The sequence below is a fragment of the Astyanax mexicanus genome, chromosome 16 (assembly GCF_023375975.1).
Source record: "Astyanax mexicanus isolate ESR-SI-001 chromosome 16, AstMex3_surface, whole genome shotgun sequence".
Lineage (NCBI taxonomy): Eukaryota > Metazoa > Chordata > Actinopteri > Characiformes > Acestrorhamphidae > Astyanax > Astyanax mexicanus.
The window spans coordinates 27,472,559-27,489,099 of record NC_064423.1 but is presented as its reverse complement, the minus strand read 5'-3'; the positions used below and the strand labels follow the sequence as shown (position 1 = coordinate 27,489,099).

General features: G+C 38.4%; 1 protein-coding gene and 1 long non-coding RNA gene across 4 annotated transcripts in view; both read right to left on the bottom strand.

Annotated features, from left to right (window-relative positions):
• fbn2b (fibrillin 2b) overlaps nt 1-5,109 on the bottom strand; it is a 98,103-nt gene extending 92,994 nt beyond the window's left edge. For all 3 annotated transcript variants that reach the window (XM_022669855.2, XM_049465481.1, XM_049465480.1), the window contains exon 1: nt 4,992-5,109. The gene's annotated coding sequence lies outside the window, so the exon portion shown is untranslated. The remainder of the gene's footprint in view (nt 1-4,991) is intronic.
• A 935-nt stretch (nt 5,110-6,044) lies between these two features.
• LOC125782281 (uncharacterized) lies at nt 6,045-12,047 on the bottom strand. The gene is made up of 2 exons (XR_007424898.1): nt 11,750-12,047; nt 6,045-6,926 (listed from the first exon to the last, which is right to left on the bottom strand). It is a non-coding gene; the product is annotated as an uncharacterized LOC125782281 (long non-coding RNA).
• Nucleotides 12,048-16,541: the final 4,494 nt, after the last annotated feature.

Sequence of the window (16,541 nt, the reverse complement as noted above, 5' to 3'; positions counted from 1 at the left end):
TAAATAGTTCCTTAATCACTGTTCCCTATATTGGCACACTTCATAGGATGTCTTAATCACTATTTCCTACATTGAGCACTATACAGAACCCTACATCATATGAGACTATAGTAACACTATAGAGGATATAAATAGAACCTTATTCACTGCTATACTGGAGCTCTACATTTTCAGGACTAGTCTTGACATAATTGGGCACAGAAATGGAACCATAATCACTACTCCCTACATTGGAGTCCTATTAAAAGCAACATTATGAGGAATATAAAAAACCCTAATATCTACTTTATACAACAAAAAGCAGATGACTGCCTTAACTCCCTAATATATAGCATATTTTCAAGACAGTGGTCTGTAATAAATAAAGCATATTTTTGGACATAATCACTGAGCAACTGATTTCAATTTTCTTTGCTATCTTGTCTCATATGTTCATTTTGTTTTCATGTCATGTTGTACTTATTACAGTAATACAATACATACCCTGCCTCGGCCATTTATATATATTTGAAGTGGTCTGAAATGAATGAACTGTGTTTTCCATTACAAAAAGATAAAAATAACCTTGCAAGCACGGCACATTAAAACAAACAATCTGCTTTTAAGTATCCAACATCACGTGACATTTTACAACATTAGCCTGGTGTGACACACGCCTGCTGTTTTCCAGATCGGATGTGAGGCAGCTCCTGCACTTGGATAAGGGAGAAGATATGTGTCTGTACTGGACACAGGTGTGCTGTCTGGGAGAGGTATCAGAAATGCTGGAGGCATGATGGCACTCAACAGTTCTCAAAGCCACACCCACTTAAACCTACAGCGTGCAGTCTGTCTATCACAGAAAGCTGCACATCACTGTAGAGGAATGTTGGGATCACATCACTGCTTTTAGAAATGTAAAAAAATAAAGGCCAATGGGTTCAGTTAATGTTCATTTTATTCAGATCAAACTGAATCATACAGCTAACTATCTACCTCTGAGTGTGAGTATATATAGAATAAGTCAGTCTCACTGTAATTTCCGGCATTTACAGAACAGAACTGCCTTATTGTGTAGTTGGCATCATGCCCATATTAGGCATTCTTAGGTTTTCTATAAGGAAAATGGATGACATTCTTTAAAATATGCTGTTATCATTCCAAAACTTAACTATTCCAGGCACACTAGCAAGCTAACAAATACGAAATATTAGAAACTACCAAACATGGACAGTAGGCTTAAACTAAAGCTTGGCAATAGCTGATTCAACAGCTTTACAAATTATTAGAGAAAGACTGAAAACTTTAGACATTATATGTCCAAATCTTTGTGGACACTCATTCTAATGAATGCATTCAACTACTTTAAGCTTCACCCATTTCTGAAACAGATGTGCAAATGCATTCACACTCACACATACACCTGACTCTCTGGAGCAGATAAACATGAACCCATTGGCACCATAGCTAATGCCAGGCCTAAGCTAAAGGGTATTAAGCCCCCAGCTGTGGAGCTGTGGAGCAGTGGAATTGTGTTCTCTGTAATTTTGAAGCTCCATCCAATATTCCTTGGATGAAATGGGGTTTTGAGGATGGGAAGCTGAGGATGACTTAAACAATGATCTTAACATAATTAAATCCTCACAGCAGAGCTCCAAAATCTAGAAAAAAGTTTTTCTTCAAACAGTAGAGATAGAAGCAAAATAACAGGACTCAATTTAGTGACTTTAATAGATAATCTGCTGAGATATGCTTGGTGTCCAAAGTTTCAATCTATATTTTTTCGAGTTTCGAGGCTAATGTAGCTAACAAGTAACAGACTGCACTCACAAAGCAGGTAAAAGTTGCATGAAACAGATATTTTTCCACCATTTACTGTATAACACAGATGTGAATGTCAAAATTGGTATTGAAATCAGATTCATATCCAATGCGCAGTAGTGCGACTCACTCTAAGAAAGCAGATCAAGTTCATGCAGCCTTTGCTGAACAGATGGAAAATGGATGAGAGCAGTGAGGGAGGGTTTCAGCAGCAGAATACTTATTTTGGATGATGCATATATTTAAACTAAGTTAGAAAAAAGCAAATCACAACTGCACTGTCTTCAAAAAAATTCTAAAGAAATGGCTAAATGTATCATGTGCGCTGATCATAAGCCCAGCTGTCGAGCACTGGGACTGCTTAATAGCTCTTGTGATGCTGGCAAAAAATAAGTCTGAAACTTCACGTGCAGCATTTCTCTTTAACGCATTCATGTCAGTTTAAGAGTGTGAACTATTCAGATGAATCTCAGATATAGATCACATTAAAAAAGATACTGTAAACAGACAAAATTAAACACAAGGTTTGGTAAGAATATAGGATTTGGGCCACTTCAGCTGCTGTAGAAAACCAAAATCAAGCGCAAAACTGGAGAAGCAAACTTTACCCAATAAATATGTAATAACTGAGTGTGTTTCAGAAAAAGCATCATGGTATAAATCGAAATATTCACTAAACTATTATTATCATTTAAGCAACACACATCTATAGTGCCATTTTACTAAAAACAAGTATAATAGTCTATTATATTTGTCCAGTCATGCAGCTTTTCACAGCACAGCAATTTTTGCACTGCACACCAACCATGTACACTTTTACAAGTCTACGCAGACAGCATTAATGATGCATGATGTTGAAAAATGGCCAACTCTTCAGTGCTCTCTCATTAAAGCAAGACTTTCAGCTAAAGAATGAGCTTCTCTAAAGATTTACAACTAAGCTAAAATGAGTTTCAACTTCCAGTGGGCTGCAAAACAACACCCTGCTAAAAGAGTGACCATTTTCCTTTCAGCACAAAGTGCTGTGTATGAGAGTTAAACCAAAAACCCAGCCACATATCTCCTCAGAGCTTCGAGGGGAGATTATTTCAACTGTAGTAATCCTGACCAACCTCTTTACACCAACCCTGAACAACCTCATACACAAAGCCAGACCCTCATAGGCTTGTTTGCAATGTCTGGACAACTCTGATTAAACAAACGCATTAAAGGTGTGAATTGTGAACTTGCTGAAAGCAACATGGCTTAAATTTCTTAATTGCAAAGGTCAAAGGGTTTGGTAGAATGAAGGTGGAAACATGAATGTAGAAAGAACAAAGACAAAAGTTCCTTCAGGAGATAATCAGACTTGAGAGTGTTAATTTGATTAGCAGATTAAGGCACGTAAGTGTTTTCCTCAGATCTGAATGATTCTTAGCAGCATTTGAAGCATATTGGCCAAAAGTTTTTTTTTTTTTACATGGTCAACTGTGGTTCTGGTGAATTTTCTTTAAGAAAGTCTACATAGCATACAATTAAACAAACTAAAAGTTGCTTAAAGAAAACATACTCCTCAGTTTTGTCTGAAACTTGAACTCTATGTTGAAACTCATGTCAGAATACAGCCTGAATATTCGGCAATCAAAAAAAGAATCGACTAATAAATGTTTCTGTTTTTGGTCAAATACGTGAAAAGTCCATATCATTTATACCCAACAATTCCCTATTTAACAAAGAACTTTATAAAAACTTTTAGCAACATTTTGAAACATTTGAAAAGGTTAGCCAGTAACCTTACAGAAAAAATGTTCAGGAAACCTTCTGAAAATGTGTGACATAATTATGGTTTCAATACATAACGTTCCCGGCTACTAACATTATGAAAAAATTAGAAGTAATATTCCCAAAACTAAAAATTAAAACATTGACACAAGTTATATTGCAGTGATGTTACCACAAGAACATCCAGAAAACTAGACAGATTGAACTGTAAAGTAAAAAAAAAAAAAAAAAAAAAAAGTTCAATTAACCAAAATGTTACACTGGCACTGTGCTTTGGTAAAAAAAAAAGTGGTTGGTGCTCCAAATGTTTAATTTTGTATGGTTTTAATTTTTAGCAAAAAAAAAATCATTTCAGTGCGTCCCGAATAAAAAAAAAATCTCATTAGTCCACAACCCATGCAAATCCTGGATGGGCTGCTGTCATAACATTTTCCTGACTTTGCGAACTTCATTGTCCTTTTGATCACAAACTAGTGGCTTATACTCATACATCCATGATTTATAAAGGTTAAAGAATGTGTGAGGGTGCAATCAGTGCAGGAAGAACAAAGAGAAAAGCACTATCAGTCAGACTCACTAATACACTAATACGGCTATCAGCTCTTCCGGTCAGGAGGTAATCAGGCTGGAGTGTTAATTTCATTAGCAAATGAAGGCCGGTGAGTGTTTTCCTTTTGTGAGTGACAAAAAATAGAGTCTGGAGGATTCAGGGTGCATTTAAGGTGGATGGCGAATTTAATTGAATGATTATTAGCATAATTTGTTGTTTTTTATATGTCTGACATAGACTACAATAGCATTTTTTTGGGGGGGGGGGTCTTGAAGAATGTTACTGAAAAAAAGATCATTTCTTTTTTTTAGTTTAGGTCAGATTACATGTAATAATGAGATTACATTGCTTTTTTGGTTTCTAATATGAACTATATACAGTAGTTTTGGTGAGATTCCTTTGAAGAACACTGAAGAACTTAAAACAAGTTATTTTAATGTAGCTTAATAGATCACATTTTTAGTTTGGACTGAGACTTTTAAATTGCATTTGATTTGATAATTGCAAATGTTTCTTATATGGACTACACAGTAATTTGGTGTGATAACTTTGTGGAGCTTAAAACTATTTCTCTAAAATTGCTTAAAAGTTTTAAAATTTCTTTTGCTTTGATCGCAACTTTAAAACCACACAGGAAAGCATACATGTATATATTTATGTTAAAATACATTCATCATTGGATTTGTTAATAATCACCCACCCCAAAAACTGAACTCCACAAACTGTAGCTTTCATAAAAAATTGAATGAGCTGCTGTCACAACTTTTTTCCTGACTCTGCAAACTTTTTCATTGTTCTCTCCTTTAAAAAATCACCCTTAAACAAGTTACCACAAAACTTTTAAGTTTCCTAAAAAGCAAGCAGAACTGAAGCAGATTACCTTAAAGTTCTTGAGATTTTTTCCAGCCCGGATTCTTGTCCAGTTTGTGCAGCAGGATCCGTTATCCGTTACCCCTGAATGGGAAACTGCACCGCAGCCTTGTGAGAAAAGAAAAAGTTGGTGAATTACCCTGCTGAGGAAGGGGAGGTGCTTTCTGAAGACTGAGACAAGGCAGGAGGAGGAGGAGGGGGAGGTGGAAGAAGGAGAAGGAGGAGGTAGAGGGGTCTGAAAGCCTGTGGGCCAAACCCACACAGTCCCCCTTACTGCCAGGAGATGATTACACTTCTGAACACTGGATCACATTTCATGAGCATTCATTGTCTCCCAGTTGATTGTTTTCTAGTAATAGTCTATCTATGAATTTACATGCGCTGTATAGGCTGTGTGTTTTTCAGGAGTGTGAGGCAGTAGGTTTAGAATAAAAACTGCACTAGAGGCTTTAATCACTGTAATCATGTAAGACTTTGCGCTCTTATTGCGCTCTCAAGTCCTGTTATAAAGACTTGCTCATTTTAGCCTTCATAAATGCACAAGTGAAAATTGTACAGCTACTGTAAATGGTCTTGTTGAATTTGTGTGCATGTGTGTGTTGGTGTTGAGCACTTGGATCAAATATCCTCAGAATAACATAAAAATATAAACCAGAAAAAATGATTTTATACGCTGTTAAAAACATTGATCAGTTGAGCAGTACCACGGAATCACATTGGTTCCATAAAAATACATACACCTATGTATTTATGTCCTGTACATATGCAGTATTGACAATAAAAACTACTTGACTTGACCTGGCCTATATTAAATTAAGGTTCCTTATCATTACTGTAAACCGTCATACATATTTCTTTTTTCACTGAAAGTTCTTAAGGGAACCAAAGGTGGTTTGAGGTACATGAGTACTACAAAATATTTCTCTACCAATATATGGAGGTTACAAGGTTCCTTAACCCAATATGAACCAATTTACACATGAACAATTTGCAATTTACCATTCCTAAACATTTGTGATGCTGTGTAAAATGAAAAAAAAGAGAATGTAATGATGCACAAATCTCACAGACTCATATTTTATTCACAATAGAACACATATCAGATGGTGAAAGTGAGAAATTTGACCATTTCAAGAGAACATAGTAACTCATTTAGAAGTTGATGGCAGCAACACATCTCAAACAGGTTGAGACGAGGCAACAAAAGGTTAAAAAAGTAAGTGGTGACAATAAAAAAACAGCTGAAGAAGCAATCTGTGACTAACTCACAAGACTGGGTATAAAAATGCAAAAAATATCATCAAAAGATTTAGAGAAACTCAAGAAATCCCTCTGCGCAAAGAGCAAGGGTAACAGTTAATACTGGATGCTGGTGATCTTCAGGCTCTCAGGTGGCACAGCTTTAAACACAGACTGTACTGATTCTGTACTAGAAATCACTGCATGGGCTCAGGAATCCTTCCAGAAATCATTTTCTGTGGACACAGTTCATTATGCGATCCACAAATTGAAGTCAAAGCTGTATCACGCAAAGAAGTAGCCATATGTCAGCACCATCCAGAAACAATACTGTGTTATTTGGGCCAAAACTCATTCAAAATGAACTGAGGCAAAATGGAAAACTCTGCTGTGGTCAAATGTGGTCAATTTTTTTTTCTTTTTGGAAACCATAGGAGTGAAGTTTAGAAAGGTTTGTGAGGAGAACTTCACCAACACAGACGCCAATGGAAGCACTTCTACAAAGTCAGGAATACAAAACAGAGTGTGTGTTGTCTGTGTGTGAACGAGATGACATAACCCAGGTTTGTTTGTTCTCTCTGAGTCTTTACTGCTGTCTAACTTCCTCTGTAACACCCAGGTCACCTTGTCCCCCTACCTCTGACCGGCTGGGTGGCCGAGCAGCTGAAGGCATCCCAAATGCTCACGGCTCCGCCGAACCAAGGCTCTGATGGGGTAAAACAGCAGGTTTAGAAAACAGTAAAAGCCCAGACTGCACCCAGAATAGCTCCCACTTTTGTTCTCGGGTTACAGGGGGCACTTTTGGTACTTTCATTAGAAGAACACAGCTTAGAAAGTTCATCAAAGGACAGATTTTGTCTAAAGTAAATCACTGAAAGGCTTGTTTGGCAAACAGTAGTTTTGATTAGCCTCTGGTTAAACTAATGGCTGAAATTAGTGTAAAACTGCAGGGACATTTGGAGCATGCCTGTACTGTCAGGTACTGTACCAGTGTTTAATCACTGTATCCAATGTGCCGTGGAGTTTCAGGAGTGATTTGCAGTCTGTTTCCCAACCCCCATTGGGCATAATGTGTGTGCTGCAGAACATAGGATAGGAACAACATTTTTGGCTCGGCCCCCCTTCCCCCAAGGCCAATGCTGTTCACCCCCTCCTTCCTAAACAGAACCACATTTTCTGCAGAGCCCAAGAAAATGGTTTCCCTTTTCCCCTTGTACTCACTAACTCTACACTCTTCTACCGGTCCTGTCTATGTTCGTGCAGGCATGACTGGGGGATCAGACAGTTTTTGGAGTGAATTTAATGAAACCCATTGTTCTTCTTAAGATCTGTGGCCGACTGGAAACTGGAAATAATGTACTTACTAAACAGTAGGCTCCAAAAGTCTGATAATTCAGTGAAAATCTGTTGATAATCTGTGTTTTTACTTAGAAACAAACAAGAAAACAGCAGAACAGTTTAGCCTGAGTACAGCCAAACACTAAAAAGATTAGAATTTGAGTTACAATTACCAAAGCTCTAGTGCTTTCAATTTCACTCAAACTGCTTTCCTCATAAATACATTTATTAAATGTATTAAAAGTGTTACTTACTATTGAAGAATGTACAAAAATGCATGTTAATACATGGGTTCTTTTTAGAACCTATATGGGGGTTTTACTCAGAGGTAGTATTAACTTCAAAAATGTTTTCGCATACATACTTAAAATTTTGGAAAGAAATTCTCATTCTCATTTTCAAAGAACCCTAATAAGTTAAATGGTCTTGGGCTCCCCCTAAAGTTTTAGAGAGTAATTCACTTTTACAACACTGTCACAAACACAAATCACACTTTGAGCTCCCGCCTCATGCACAAGTAAAAAAGAAGCATGTTGACTCAGACAGTAGAGAAATATTAAAGGATAAAGTTCTTGAGAAAAGTTTTGTGCAGCTCCACCAGAGTTTTGTAGTGCAGTAGCACCATCTTGCATTTTAAAGTGGCACTAATAAAGATGTCATTTTCCCTATTGAAATCAGTGGAGCATCTACATAATCCTGACGCTATTTAGACAAAGGAATTAAGGCACCAGGACAAACCGTATGAAAAAAGTCTTTATCCTGCTTTTGTTGGAGTGACTGTCTCTACTGTACAGTGAAGTATTTCTACTACATTGTAAGGTCAGGATGTTGAATGATCATCACCCTACATCATGATCCACAACACAATGGCTCATCCCAGTATTGATTGGAGCATCATCATTCTAGAGATTACAGTTCCACTGCTCCACTGCTCAATACTGGGGGGATTTATACCTCTCTAATGCACGTCTGGAATTAGGCTCATCCACACCGTAGATTAACAAAATGTTACTTCAAAACAACATTTATACATGTTCAGCAACTCATAAGTGATTAATTAAACATTATTCTATAATAGTGAAATCTTATTCTTAAATTCCTCTTTGCATTATAAGTCATTTTAAGTATTTATCAAGTATTTAAATGGGTCTTTCAGTCTCTTTTTAACCAATGCCTTTACTAAAACCCCCTTGATGAAGCCCTTTTTAGAAACATATGGCTTTACTCCATAGGAACCTTTATTTTTAAAACTGCAGGGACTCCAGAACTGATTAAATTAGCTTTTTCTTGTCTTCCCCTCTGAGCTCCGAACTCAAGCCCACACGTGCATGTCCTCAGAATCTGAAAACCAGGTTTCTGCAGTTTGTGAAGTTCCCCTGTCTGCACTGTTTTGTAGATCATGGAGAACACATCCTCGAGCAACCAAATGAAGATGCAGTTGGTCCCCATATGGGCCCAGTCCCTCTGAGACCACTGAGTCATTCAATTCCATCATGTGGAGAGCTTGGCAAGTGTCACTTTCAATCCACTGTGTGGTGTAGTGGGGGTAGATTCTTGAACGTGAGCCCAGCGTCTTTGCCAAAACCGAATTGGACCACTTCTGGCCCCCAGCACACCGAGCAAACTGTTTTCATTAGGTGGCTGACAGAGATGACCCTCGATGCTGACAGGACGCAGCAGGAACAGAACGTCTCTTCTGTGCAGGGGTGATACAACCCATGCCGCAGGCTTTTTTCACCTCAGAGTTGAGGGACCAAGACGAGTCAGGGGACAGAGAATTTGAATTTATATCTTGACTAGATGAGAACAGGCTGTCTTATGGTTTGATATATCTCCTGGCACGGTTTCATAGCCCAGATACCAGATTTTTCCTAGACTCAATCATATGAACTTCAGAAAGGCTAAAGGGAGGTCCTTTGAAACAAGAACCCTCTACAGAGACTGTGGAGGTTTAGAAAGTCCACGCTTGGTGGATAAAGGCTCTGTGTTGAGCTACATTAATGGAGCCAAGAAAGACTTAGGTCCAATTCCATTTCACCCCTTGCCCTAATCCACTTAGCACTACACCCTTTAGTACAGAGGTACACTGAGGGTTCATGTACAGGTGTGGCAAATTATCTAGTGAAATTTCCCATTCCTTAAATGATGCAACAGCAGTAACTGAGGATGCTGCATTAATAGTGAAACAAAACTTCTTGTTTGTTTGGTAAAAAAAAAAAAAAAAAAACAAGAAGTTAGTGGACACAAGTAAATAATTGATAATTGTAGAATTATTGGAATAGATAGGAGCGTGATGCCCTAAACTGAACTAAAGTCCAGCAGACAGCTGTCCAGCTGAACTGAGAAATGTGATTAGGCCTTTGTGTCATTTCATTTTAGAAAACTATTGTGAGATATATAGAAAACCTTGTCAGGTTATTCGGGGGGGTCTTTGGGGCACAAAGACGAGTCTCATGGATTTACATGGACATGTGAAGAACCTGGAGTAAAAGGGTCATGTTTACAGAAGGGGTTTAGGCTGCAGAGAGGCTGTGGTAAAAATGCATTAAGTTTCCAAATGCGCCTGGTTTTTGCCTTATGTGTATCTTAAAACCGCAGAGCTGCAGTTTTGACAAGCATAAAGGATAAACAAACCGCCTTGTTTGGAGAAAAGGCGGGCCGCATGGTCAGGCGAGTGGTTAGATGGGGCTGAATGGAGGTTTTGGACGTGTCTCAGGGCCGGGTTTGCAGTGGAGGCTGTGGGGTCTGGGTGGAGTTTAGCTCAGTGTGGAGAAGCTTCCAGCTGGACACCCTGCAGTTTTGTGGTTAAGCCCAAAGAAGAGAAACGCTCAACACAGATCCTACTGGCACGAGGGATAAAGAAAAAGTGGAAAAACATCTTCCGCTCTGAGGGAAAGAGCGTGTGTGAGATGTGGTGTTTTTAGTAGATATCATCATGGGGTCTGTGTGAGCTCATTAGGCCAAACCAGGATCAATTGAGGCCTGTCGAATGCCCCTGTGGTCAGAAAGGGTGCACTTTGTGGTTGGCGGGCAAAAGGAACGACGGCTGACTTCACCATGAGTCTGGCTGAGGAGGCTGCATTTATTTGCCCGAGCTTTATTTTAGTCGCGTCCTTAGACAACACCAGTCCAGAAGAGGTCAGGGTTATTTCTGGTGAAGCTGTTCTAGTATTATTCTAATTTTAAGGTAAATTTATTTCTCTTAAAAACTCCCAAATATACACTATATAAGCAAATTATGAATTCAGCTACGTGAAAGGATTATATGTATTACATTTTCTGTACTAACTCATAAAAAAGGAAAACACAGTGTGCTTCAGCCATGGAAGTGAGTAAGCGAATTGAAACAGAAACTGCAGCAGAAAAACATTAGCTAGATATTACCCAATCTAAAAAGCCTCTGCATCCTTAGCTGAATAACCAGAGAAAGTGTGAAGCATGAGTAAATGGAAACACATTTCACAATGCAAAAAGGACTACAAGACAGATGCTAATTTTGTCCTAAACACGTAGCTAAATAGTACATTATCTGTTAAACTGGCCAGTATGTTATTAGGATCTTTAGACTTTGGTAATTCAACTACAGTGTGTGTATTTTGGAGCAGTGGGCCATTTTTTCAGTATAATGTCTTCAAACTGGCAACCCATGTGAGCTTAGGGCAGGAAACTCTTTCCAGTTTTCTGAACACGCACTTATGTATCCATTTTTTTTACATATTTGCTGTCATTCAGTACATATTGTTCTTTACAGTTGCACTTATTGCTAACACAGATGTGCAACTGCACACATACACAGCTTGTCTGGTTCCTGCAGAGAAGTACTGCCAATAGAATATGACTCTCTGGAGCAGATGCACAATAATCAAGATAAAAGAGGATGGTCTAAATCTTCTAACTTTGTAACATCTGTAAACTCTGAAAACGACTCCCACTCCAGCACTATCAATATATTATAACGGCATTACTGAACTTTTGACATGACACAATTAAGGCTATGTTTTATTTGCGCCACTTTATTACAGCCATTTCCTCAAAAGCATCAGGGCATTCCAGCACACAGCCAGTTCATGTTGAGGAAGCTTGCCTCATGCTAATCATAAGGCACTTTGATTCCTCCACAGCCCCTTAATCCAAATCTCAAACACCTTGTTCTTTTTTTTCTTTTTTTTCAGTAACTCTAACCTCACCTACCCTCCAGCAGCAGCTGTACACGGCCGGTGATGTAGCCCAGGAAGAATGCAGGACTTCAAAACACCAGCGGAGGGACAAAAGTGAGCTGTGTTGAGGCTGTGAGAGTCATCCCATAAAGCCCACTGCAGCAGGCCTCATCCATTCGGTTATTCCCATTGGCTTCGCGTGTCAGAAAGAGGCGGGTTGGGGGGGGGGTTGAGGGGTGCAGTGATCATCCCATGTGTGCACGTGCCTTTGTATACGAGGCTTCTGGGCTGATAGAAGGCATTGTATGTCATCTCTGGGGCATGCTTTATAGGCTCCTAAAAACACCCAGATGAGGAGAGACGAAGAGAGAGAGAGACAGAGAGATAGAGAAAGAGAGAGAGTGACTGGAGTCTCTGAATCACTGGGTCATGCAATAAGACTTTCTGGAAGTGGGCTCCAAAATGTCATGGTACTTGAAATGGATAAAAGGCAAAAAAAACAAGACACAAAAAGATGGGGAATCCAAAAACATGAGGAGGGAAATGAGAAAATTGAGCAATGAAATTGGATTCCACCATTAAAAAAGCAAACTTCATCATGGTCCAGTTATTCTTGGATGGATGACATCTTTCATATTTTAAAAGTACATCCAAATCCCAAACAATTTACTGGAATTTACTCAAAACATACAGAAACTGGTCCAATGTATGATTATGTACAGATTTCTTTAAAGAACCTTGTTTGAAATTACTAAACAACATTGAAGCATCTTCTAAACATTTCTAGCATCTTCCACATAATGTAGTTCTGCAACAAACATTCTTAGCAAAAAAGTGTTCCATACAGTAATTAGAACAGGCTCTATGAGTCTTTTATTGTTCTAAATAGATCCAGTTTGAGAAGATTCTTTAAAGAGCCAATATCCTAAATTTGATCTATTTTATAAATTCACCATTTTTTAAAATAACACAATAGAAGGGGCATCTTTATAAAATTTGTGTAACAGCTCCAAAAGCGAACTGTCAATATAGACACAAAAGATCTGCGATTTGTAGAGCACTATATAACTTACATAATATCCATCCTCTTCAAAAGAAGAGGAGTTGCATCTGTGGTTGAAGGAGTTAAATTTAAAACTCCTTAACTCAAATGTCCATACACTTGGCCTTACCTTTTTTTTGAAGGGGAGACAACAATAGACAGCATGATGGCAGTGTGTATCACACAGCTCCAGGGACGTAAGGTTGTGGGTTAAATCCCTGCTCTGTAGCCTGTCTAGGCAGAGATGTTAAGGAGTTTGTTCCTGCAACACAACAAAAACACTGCATCAAAAATTTTATAGCATAGTTTACATATACAGCTCCAGACAAAAATGAGACAGACCAGTTTATATTTAGCTTATTTTGAAACAATAATACTAATATTTAAATTATTATTTGGTGAATAACACTTTTAATCACAGCTTTAATGTGTTTTGGCATGCCCTTCACCAGTCTTACACACTGCTTTTGGGGGACTTTATGCCACTCCTGGCACAAAAATTCAAGCAGTTCAGCTTTATTTGATGGCTTGTGACAAACATGTTTTCTTTTGACCATTTCTCATCGTCTGCAAATAAATGCTTTAAATGACAACAATTTTATTTGAAATATGGGAAAAATGTTTGCATATAACGTAAAAAAACTCTTTTATTATAAATTAAAATTAGAGACCCTTAAAAAAACTTAATGATAATAAATCTTGTGTAGAGAAAAAACACATAATTCAAATGGTCCCTTGAGCTGTCATGGTTCTGTAAAAAATAATTTCCTTTACTAAAGAACCCAAGAAGAACCAATTTTCTTGTGTGTAGAACCATACACTTACTGTACTGCATTTCTAATATACAACTGTTAACACGTCGAAAATGATCTTGAAGTAAATTTGCTTTTAAAAAAACATGCTTCTAAGATTTCAGCGCTCTGTCTTCTTCCCACTACTTTTCCTGTTTTCTTTCCTCCTGCTCAGTTTTCACACAGGGGAAGATATAGAACGGAGAGAGTGAGGTCACAAAGTATCCTCCCCTGATTAGTGGGGCTGCATTCTCAGGGAACTTAAACTGCTTTCCATAAGGAGCTCTGAGTGTCTGCAGACTACAGAATACCAGAATACCTCTATCCTGCAATTATTTTTACTCACAGTAAAAATCCCAGCCCATTCATCAGCCACAGTTTCATTCAGCGCAGAAGATTTAACCTTCATTCAAGTCAGATTTTAACCATTTACTGCCTTTAGGCGTTTCCTTTTTTTTGCCTAACTACAATAGAAGAGTCTCTTTTTTCATTATTTTAATGTTTTGGCAGCCCTCATCAAGACACACAATGAATATGTTATGATTTACACTGACATGCCAAATGTTTTAAGACATGGGACTAGTATCGTGTCCCAAGACTTTTGTCATGTCACATGGAAGATAAAACAATGCTGCATTAACCTACAGAACAAGCTATAGCAGTTTTTTAATTGATTATGAAGTAATACTTTAGAGGATGGTTCAGGAACACCCACACCTGTAAGTTGTGAGTTTTATCTTGTGAGTGAGACTGCACACTAAGCACTAAGTGTTCATGGCATGGTGACACAAATGATCAGAGTTGGAGTAAGGCCTGACCTTTTCTAAATTGTGTGGGAATTTAACGTCCCTTAATCCACTGTTTAACCATGTACTGTGAATACATCACAGAAGGCATTACCTATAGGTGGACAGCAGAGCGGATGGTAATTATCGTGAGTGGCAGCATCTGGCTAAAATTGTCCATGCATACAGACAAGCTACACTGAATCAGACATCACATGCATATTTAATGCAGGAGGCCCACACACACATTTCACAATTTAGCACATTATTTTTTAGCTTCCATGGGACATGACAAAAGTCCTGGGAAACAATACTAATTCCTATCCCATGACTTTTGGCATGTCTGTGTCAGATGCAGACTCTTTGCACACATGTCGGATGTGTGCGATGAAGGATCATGTCTTTTGTCCTGCAGCACCTGCGCTTGATTTTAGGGAGTTGAACTCCACTCCAACTGCTCACACTCGTGCTTTATCTTGATAAAGTTAATCCTGTGTCCCGGGGCGAATGGACGGAGGCCGTGCTAAAAGAATGATTTGCAGCTTAGAGCATGCTAACATAACGGCCTTTCTTCATATACACCAAATGTTTTGAGTTTAGTCTGACTGTAAACTTGTCATGTACGTTTGTTTGAGGGGTAATTCAGAAACATATGTAATTTATTCTTGCAATTTTTCCTGCTTTTTTTTTGTCATGTCACTGAAATACATTACAGCTCCACATGGTTCCAATAAACCTTCACTGTATGCGCCCTTTACTGGTTGACGAACTGGGCCCCACCCCTAACAAGGAATTTCGATTGTGAGAGGAATGTGGAAAGCGAGCTAAAAAAACACACCAACCTTATGTACAAGTCATGAAGTGAGTATTAATTCTACTGTCAACACTTAGTAACGCATGGTTTTATTGTGATGTTATATAGTTAGAGTTTTGCAGGTAAAAACACAATAACCGACCACTAATTTTAAGTTTGTCTGGGTTTACTGTAGTGTTATATAGAGTTTTACAGGTAAATACACTCACTGAACACTGACTTTGTTTATTTGGGATTATTGTAGTGATATATAGGGTTTTGCAGCTTAGAACACTTCACTGAACAGTGGCTTTATGTTTATTTGGTTTTATTGTAGTTTTGCAGGTTAAAAAACCTCATTTGCCTGTGACTTTATGTTTATTTGGGTTTATTTTAAAGTTATATACAATTTTACATGTGGACACACTTACTGACCACTGACTTTATGCTTATTTAGGTTAACTGTAGTTTAATATAGAGTTCTACAGGTAAAAAACACTTGCTGAGCCCTGACTTCATGTTTATTTATTTCTTGTAGTGATACATAGGATTTTGCACCTTATTTACCAGTGACTTTACGTTTACTTGGGGGTTATTGTAGTAATATATAGGGTTTTTCACTGACATCTCATTTACCAGTGACTTTATGTTTATTTGTGTTTTTGTAATGTAGCAAATAGTTTACTGGTATTAACACATTCACTAATCACTGACTTTGTTTACTTGGGTTTATTCTAATGTTATATAGAGTTTTCGAGGTAAACACACTCACTGAGCACTGACTTTATGTTTATTTGGGTTTACTGTAGTGTTGCTGATACCAGGGTAATATGCAGATATAATACACATATTAAATCAAACAACAAAACTTACCATATCTAACCAGCACTTATCCAGTCCTCAGTGTTAAATTCGGCAGTTAGTTAGCTAGCATTGACCTGGTAACAGCATTCCGGTGTTCTGAAATTAATAGCTAAAGACTGGAGAGAACTAAAGCCATTATCCACAAATCATATCAAACCACAGAACCTACTAACCTAACCAGCACAGCGCCGTCAATCTGTAATCACACACCAGCCTTTAATTCAGCTCAGAATACAGTTAGCATCGCCAATTAGCCGCTAGCATCGCCAATTAGCCGCTACCATCGCCAACAAGCCGCTAGCATCACCAATTAGCCGCTAGCATCGCAAACAAGCCGCTAGCATTGCCGGTAATCCGCTAGCATCGCCAGTTAGCCACTAGCATTGCCAATTAGCCACTAGCATCGCCAACAAGCCGCTAGCATTGCCAGTAATCCGCTAGCATCGCCAGTTAGCCACTAGCATTGCCAGTAACCACTAGCATCGCCAGTAAGCTGCTAGCATCACTAATTAGCGGTTAGCATCGCCAGTTAGCCGCTAGCATTGCCAGTC